The sequence below is a fragment of the Rhipicephalus microplus genome, unplaced genomic scaffold, assembly GCF_043290135.1.
Source record: "Rhipicephalus microplus isolate Deutch F79 unplaced genomic scaffold, USDA_Rmic scaffold_1019, whole genome shotgun sequence".
Classification (NCBI taxonomy): Eukaryota; Metazoa; Arthropoda; class Arachnida; order Ixodida; family Ixodidae; genus Rhipicephalus; species Rhipicephalus microplus.
Window position 1 is genome coordinate 15001 of NW_027465566.1, and position 7627 is coordinate 22627.

The window sequence follows — 7627 nt, forward strand, 5'->3', positions numbered from 1 at the left end:
TCGCGAACCGAGTACGACGCCCTACCAAGTGCGCCCGCAACCCTGTACAGGGTCACATCTTCACAAGGCTGGCAAGCGGCATTCCGCTGCGCGCGTGCGTCGTCCGAGCAGTTGCGTGATAAACGACCGTGTCGAAAGCCCAAACACCGCCGAGGCCAGTCGCCGCCGCCGCAAGGGCAGCCACGCAGCCTGGCGAGAGGCATCGTCTCGTGTAGCGTCGCCCCCGCCCCAACTGGAGTGGCCCAGTTTTTTGAACGGGACGGGAACTGCGAAGCACTTAGACCGACGGCGGACTACGACGAGAACGCCTTAAGCTTCGCCAACGTTTCGCCAACTCGTGCGGGAGACTTTTTCCGCTTCGCGGCAAGTCGTCGCGCCGTGCTCTCCGCATCAACCGCGTACGCAGCGAACCGCAAACGTCGGGCGCAGCCTCCTCACCTCCCTGCGCTTTGCGCGCGAACGTTCCCTGTTCGCGCGGCAAAGCCTGGAGGAGGCACGGCCCCGCAGCGTGTTCGAGCGCCCGGTCTACGGGACACCCTGCTTACTTCGAGGGCAACAAGCGCAACGCAAGGCTGCGATCTCGCGCACTTTGCGCACGGCTGGAGAAGCTTTGCTGGCCGGCTTTCGCTCCTCGTGTTTACCGTGCGTTAAAGTTGCGCGTCCGTGGCTCTCGCAGCTCTTGCGCGCCCGGTCGCAGAGAGGAGTACGCAACCTCGACCGCACTTTCCCTGCAGGCTTCCTTCCGACTCGAAGTCCTGCGGCGGTCTCAACGAGGTGCCACATCCTCAATGCAGTCGGTCGCCCCCGTTTCGGTTGGGCTCTGGCACGACGGTCGCCACCGTCTCGCCCTTGAGTGGCCGCTGTTGGCGCTCGCTGTGAGGTGTTCAGCGTGCTGTCCGTGTTGCCGACGCGGTCAAAACGAGTCGACGGCTCACGTTCCCTTGTGCGCCGAAGGCTCTCTTGATATGTGATCCGACCCTCAGACAGACGAAGCCAAGGGAAGACCCAAGGCCGCAATGTGCGTTCAAAGAATCAGTGCTCAGTGTGTCCTGCAATTCACACCAAGTCTCGCAGCTGGCTGCGTTCTTCATCGACCCGAGAACCGAGTGATCCACCGCTTAGAGTCGTGAAAAAGTGTTTGTTCAATTCCGTACAGTCAAAACCAAACGTTTCTGGCACTCGGCCAAACAGTGGCCAAGAAGGGCGCTTTTCAGCGCACGCTTGGACTCCAAAACTCTGCCGCGCCTTTTTCGGCTGCCGCAAATCGAGCAAACGGTGTGTTTCGGACGGCGTTTCGCTTCCGCTACTTGCGAGTGCTTTCGTGGTCCACCCCTCTATAAATACTCGGGAGGCGTCGAAGCCGGTTCTCCAAGCCGGACCCGTAGGTATCGTTGTGTGCTCGCTCTCATTGGCCCGCCTAACCAGAAAATGCCTGCGGTACACCCATTTGGATAAGAGTGCACGCAGATGCGGGCCTCGACGGCTACACATTTCCTCGGGCGGCCGCCTCCCGGCCTCCGTGGAGCGCGGGATGCACGGTCCCATCGACAAGCCTCTCCCGTTTTTACCGTGGCGTCGCGGTTCACCACGGCGGGCGGGTCGGTCTCCTCCGCATAAAAAGGGGGACCCCCGCTTTTTGTTCCACGAAATCGCACAAGCTTTTTTCGCATCCACGGTTTGCCACCGCACACCAAAATGCCGATCCGGCTGCCTACTTTAGCCAACAGGTGGAGCCAGGCGCGCCGTACTTGCGCGGCACTTCCCACGTCCACCGAAGTCGGTGCCAAGGACCACTTTCGGCGCCGGAGCCGCGTACGAGCCTACTCGAGGCGGAAGAACGAAGCCAGCAAGGGCCTGGCCGCAAGTGCGTTCAATTGTCGGGACGTCCAAGTCCCTCGTTCTTCCGTGCTTCCTCTTTCGGCAAGTCGTTGCGGCACCTTCCCAAAGCGCGCAGACCCGCTAATCGCGACGAGCGCGACGTGGCCGTGCCGCCTTTCCCTCGGCAGCAAGCAAAACGCCTGGCAACGTCGACGCTCCCCTAACCGCGATCTCGCACCGTGTTTCGTGTGGCGAATTCAAAAGCCGGCCGGCGCTGCTGCAACCATTACGGTCGGTACGCATACGCCGCGGAGGGCGGGACGGTCATCGGAGCGTGCGGTTCCTCCATCGAGTACTGCGCACCTCGGCCGTCGCATCGCCGTGCCATGACCGGCCGCGCGTCAACGCGAACCGGTGCCAGCGAGATCCCTCGCCTGCAAGAACCGACCGGCAGCCTCCGTCACCCGAGGACGCGGAGGCGCTTGCCGCGGACGGCGGGACGGTATGCACTGGTGCACAGCGGACCCGTCACATCGCCAGTTCCTTGACCGACCGCCGACGCTTGTGCCGTTCCTCTCGTACTTGGCAGTCGCCGCGCGATTGTCGGGTCTCGTTCTTGCACGCTCGAACGGTCGGGAGGGCACTCGGCTGGCGTTTCGGGAACGCGCAGCCTCGCCTTCTACCGACGTAACCACGACTCGCCGTTCGCGCTCCGCCGCTCCTGTTTACAGTACTAGGCGGTCCCGCAGCGGTCGGGTCGCGCATTTCGAGCGCTTCGAGCCACGGTGCAGTGGCGGGTCGAAAGCCGACCTATGAGTGCGTTGCGCCGTTTGTACCCGCGTCCGCCACCTGGCCGACCGTCCAAGGTCGCGGTGTTGGCGTCCGCTGGGCGCAACAATTTGTCACGGGGTGCCGCTCCACATTCAGGCAGCCCCGTGGGGAAAAGCCGACCCCGCGTCCAAACGGGGTCAGCGGCAGAAAGTGTCGGGCGCAGACGCAGCTGAGGCGCTCACCCTTCACAATCCGTTAATGATCCTTCCGCAGGTTCACCTACGGAAACCTTGTTACGACTTTTACTTCCTCTAAATGATCAAGTTTGGTCATCTTTCCAACAGACCGGCGCAACCGAAAGGCCGCGCCGGACATCGGTCCGAAGACCTCACTAAATCATTCAATCGGTAGTAGCGACGGGCGGTGTGTACAAAGGGCAGGGACGTAATCAACGCGAGCTTATGACTCGCGCTTACTGGGAATTCCTCGTTCAAGGGGAACAATTGCAAGCCCCTATCCCAATCACGAAAGAAGTTCCACGGGTTACCCAGTCTTTTCAGACAGGGATAAAGACACGCTGCTTCCTTCAGTGTAGCGCGCGTGCGGCCCCGGACATCTAAGGGCATCACAGACCTGTTATTGCTCTGTTTCGTGCGGCTAGGAGCCGCTTGTCCCTCTAAGAAGGTTGTAAGGTGCTGGGAACCCCGCACCTATTTAATAGGCTAGAGTCTCGTTCGTTATCGGAATTAACCAGACAAATCGCTCCACCAACTAAGAACGGCCATGCACCACCATCCACCGAATCAAGAAAGAGCTCTCAATCTGTCAATCCTCCCAGTGTCCGGGCCGGGTAAGTTTTCCCGTGTTGAGTCAAATTAAGCCGCAGGCTCCACTCCTGGTGGTGCCCTTCCGTCAATTCCTTTAAGTTTCAGCTTTGCAACCATACTTCCCCCGGAACCCAAATACTTTGGTTTCCCGGAAGCTGCCCGCCGAGTCATTTGAGTAACTCAGGCGGATCGCTGGTTGGCATCGTTTATGGTCAGAACTAGGGCGGTATCTGATCGCCTTCGAACCTCTGACTTTCGTTCTTGATCAATGAAAACATTCTTGGCAAATGCTTTCGCAGTAGTTCGTCTTGCGACGGTCCAAGAATTTCACCTCTAGCGCCGCAATACGAATGCCCCCGTCCGTCCCTCTTAATCATTACCTCGTATTCCAAAAACCAACAGAACAGAAACGAGGTCTTGTTCTATTATTCCATGCAAGTTTATTCAGGCGACTCGCCTGCGTTGAGCACTCTAATTTTTTCAAAGTAAAAGCACCGGCCATCTCGAGGCACACAATGAAGTGCACCAAGAAAGAACCGGCATGATGTTCAGTCCGAGCCGTCGCATCGGGTAGATGCACTACTCGTCTGGAACTGAGATCCAACTACGAGCTTTTTAACCGCAGCAGCTTTAGTATACGCTATTGGAGCTGGAATTACCGCGGCTGCTGGCACCAGACTTGCCCTCCAATTGATCCTCGTTAAAGGATTTAGAGTGTACTCATTTCAATTACGGGGCCTCAAAAGAGTCCCGTATTGTTATTTTTCGTCACTACCTCCCCGTGCCGGGAGTGGGTAATTTGCGCGCCTGCTGCCTTCCTTGGATGTGGTAGCCGTTTCTCAGGCTCCCTCTCCGGAATCGAACCCTGATTCTCCGTTACCCGTAACAACCATGGTAAGCAAGTAACCTACCATCGAAAGTTGATAAGGCAGACACTTGAAAGAAACGTCGCCGGCTCGTGGCCATGCGATCAGCACAAAGTTATCCAGAGTCACCACACAATACGGGCCGAAACCCGATCGATCTTGGTCTAATAAAAGCACCCGTTACCCAAAGGGCTCCAGGCTCACTGCATGTATTAGCTCTAGAATTGCCACAGTTATCCAAGTAGGAAGAAACGATCTAAGGAACCATAACTGATTTAATGAGCCATTCGCGGTTTCGCCTTATTTCGGCATGTACTTAGACATGCATGGCTTAATCTTTGAGACAAGCATATGATTACTGGCAGGATCAACCAGGTAATCGTTCGACTGCGCGTCCGTCCTCGCCCTCGGCGGGCCGGACGCAGTCTGTGTGCGGCGGAGGCCACCTTCAGGCGCCCCAACACGCTTATTTTGCACTCCGAGATGACGGCGTTCGAGCTCGCTACGGCACAACCTTCCCGAAAGACGAGTGGGAGCCGTGCGGCAAGAAGCACGTTCATGCTCGCTCTTTTTCGTTGCATCGACTCGGTCGCGCCGTGCGGGTTGCCCAAGCCCGCTGCACTGTCGGTGGACCGGCCGGAACTAGCAACGGAGCCGAGACTGCAAAGCCGCCAGACGACGGGTCACGCCCGCGTCTTCGGCGCTTTCGCATCTGAATCGCCCGAGGACGACACGGAACACACCTCGATATCGTGGTAAAACGGCACCGTCCGACAACCAGCCCCTAACGCATCAAGCGGATGAGGCTGCAGACGACTGCCGTGGATTCCCCTGGAGCAGACCCGAGGACACGCTTGACGAGGCCGAAGCCCGCCGCATATCAGACACCCGGTCGCTTTCGCGTACGCCGCTCACGAGAACCCCCACATAATAGCAGCGATAAGTACCCAGACCTCCTTGGGCCCTAATACGAGCGTACTCGAGAAAATTTCACCGCGGGTGTGCCCCGAAACGTGTGGCATGTTGAGCGTGCCACAAGTCTACGTCGCTCTCAAACCCGCCGAGGTCGTAGAATTTGCGACCCTACTCACGAAATTCCCACCGAGGATACGGCCGCAAACGTACCGCACCTTGGGTAGGCCACGAGTTTGTGCAACACTACGCTGACGGCACAGCACCGAGGTCGTGCGCGCACGCACGGGAAAATTCCGCCGCGGTTTCTGCCGAAAACGTGAGGCACCACGACTCTCCGCAAGTTCGCGTCGACTGCGAAAGACCGAAGTCGTGAACGACGTGTCCGCTACTCGCCGCCGACACGCTGGACACCAAACGTACAACGACTCGACGGCGTCGTAGAGGCCCACGACGCGGTTTTCCTTAACGACGTCTCGGCGTGGCACCGACAGGTTAGAACGGCCGACCAACGTTCCCTGTCCGCCGTTCGGCTCAGTCGAAGGGCTCGGCGACTTCGGCAACGCTGCGAAGCCGCACGGTGACGCACGCCATGTCCCCATTTTTTTTTTTCTTTCTGCGTCTGCCGGGGTGCCCCTATAATAGCAGCGATAAGCACCCAGACCGCCGTGGGTCGCTCGCCCCGGCTGACGTGGTTTTTCGTACTCCTGCGGCGGTCGCCGTCAAGCACGTCCAAATACGCTACTTTCGTGGGCGCATTCACGCTCTTTCGCTTCGCCGGAGTGCCAGCACTCACTCTGCCAAAAACGGCGAACATCCGAGCGGCGGTTCCCACTTTTGCGTCGGCGTCGCAAACCCCGCCCCGGCAGACGAGGTTTGCCGTACTCGTGCGACGGTGGCCGGCGGGCACGTCGAAAGACGCCGATATCGTGCGCGAATTGGCGCACCTTGGCTTCACCGGAGTGCCGCCACTGACTCCTCCAAAAACGGCGAAGATCCGAGCGGCGCTTCCCACTTTCGCATCGGCGTCCCGAACTCCGCCCCGGCTGACGCGGTTTACCGTACTCGTGCGACGGTCGCCGGCGAGCACGTGGAAAGACGCCGATATCGTGCCCGAATCGGCTCCGTTCGGCTTCGCCGGAGTGCCAGCACTGGCTCGGCGAAAGACGACGAACATCCGAGCGACGGTTCTCACTATTGCGTACGCGTCGCAAACCCCGCCCCGGCAGACGCACTTTGCCGTACTCGTGCGACGGTCGCCGGCGAGCACGTAGAAAGACGCCGATATCGTGCCGGAATCGGCCCCGTTTGGCTTCGCCGGAGTGCCAGCACTCACTCGGCCACAAACGGCGAACATCCGAGCGGCGGTTCCCACTTAGCCGTCGGCGTCCCGAACTCCGCCCCGGCAGACGCGGTTGCCGAGCTCGTGCGACTAGCGACCGCGAAGCCGTCTCGCGACGCCGCTTTCGTGCGCGGCTCCCACTGCGACCTGGGTCACCCGAGGTCGACGAGCAAAAAAGAATGTCGAAAAAAATTTTTTTTTTTTTTGCGTCTGCCGGGGTGCCCCTATAATAGCAGCGATAAGCACCCAGACCGCCATGGGTCGCTCGCCCCGGCTGACGTGGTTTTTCGTTTTCCTGCGGTGGTCGTCGTCAAGCACGTCCAAACACGCCACTTTCGTGGGCGCATTCGCGCTCTTTCGCTTCGCCGGAGTGCCAGCACTCACTCTGCCAAAAACGGCGAACATCCGAGCGGCGGTTCCCACTTTTGCGTCGGCGTCGCAAACCCCGCCCCGGCAGACGAGGTTTGCCGTACTCGTGCGACGGTGGCCGGCGGGCACGTCGAAAGACGCCGATATCGTGCGCGAATTGGCGCACCTTGGCTTCACCGGAGTGCCGCCACTGACTCCTCCAAAAACGGCGAAGATCCGAGCGGCGCTTCCCACTTTCGCATCGGCGTCCCGAACTCCGCCCCGGCTGACGCGGTTTACCGTACTCGTGCGACGGTCGCCGGCGAGCACGTGGAAAGACGCCGATATCGTGCCCGAATCGGCTCCGTTCGGCTTCGCCGGATTGCCAGCACTGGCTCGGCGAAAGACGACGAACATCCGAGCGACGGTTCTCACTATTGCGTACGCGTCGCAAACCCCGCCCCGGCAGACGCACTTTGCCGTACTCGTGCGACGGTCGCCGGCGAGCACGTAGAAAGACGCCGATATCGTGCCGGAATCGGCCCCGTTTGGCTTCGCCGGAGTGCCAGCACTCACTCGGCCACAAACGGCGAACATCCGAGCGGCGGTTCCCACTTAGCCGTCGGCGTCCCGAACTCCGCCCCGGCAGACGCGGTTGCCGAGCTCGTGCGACTAGCGACCGCGAAGCCGTCTCGCGACGCCGCTTTCGTGCGCGGCTCCCACTGCGACCTGGGTCACCCGAG

The 7627-nt window shown here is 60.0% G+C and overlaps 2 non-coding genes across 2 annotated transcripts; both read right to left on the reverse strand.

Moving 5' to 3' along the window:
- Positions 1–973: 973 nt before the first annotated feature.
- On the reverse strand, positions 974–1126 carry LOC142796015 (5.8S ribosomal RNA). The gene has a single exon (XR_012893482.1). It is a non-coding gene; the product is annotated as a 5.8S ribosomal RNA (ribosomal RNA).
- Positions 1127–2845: 1719 nt separating this feature from the next.
- LOC142796017 (small subunit ribosomal RNA) lies at positions 2846–4660 on the reverse strand. The gene has a single exon (XR_012893484.1). It is a non-coding gene; the product is annotated as a small subunit ribosomal RNA (ribosomal RNA).
- Between the last annotated feature and the right edge of the window lie 2967 nt (positions 4661–7627).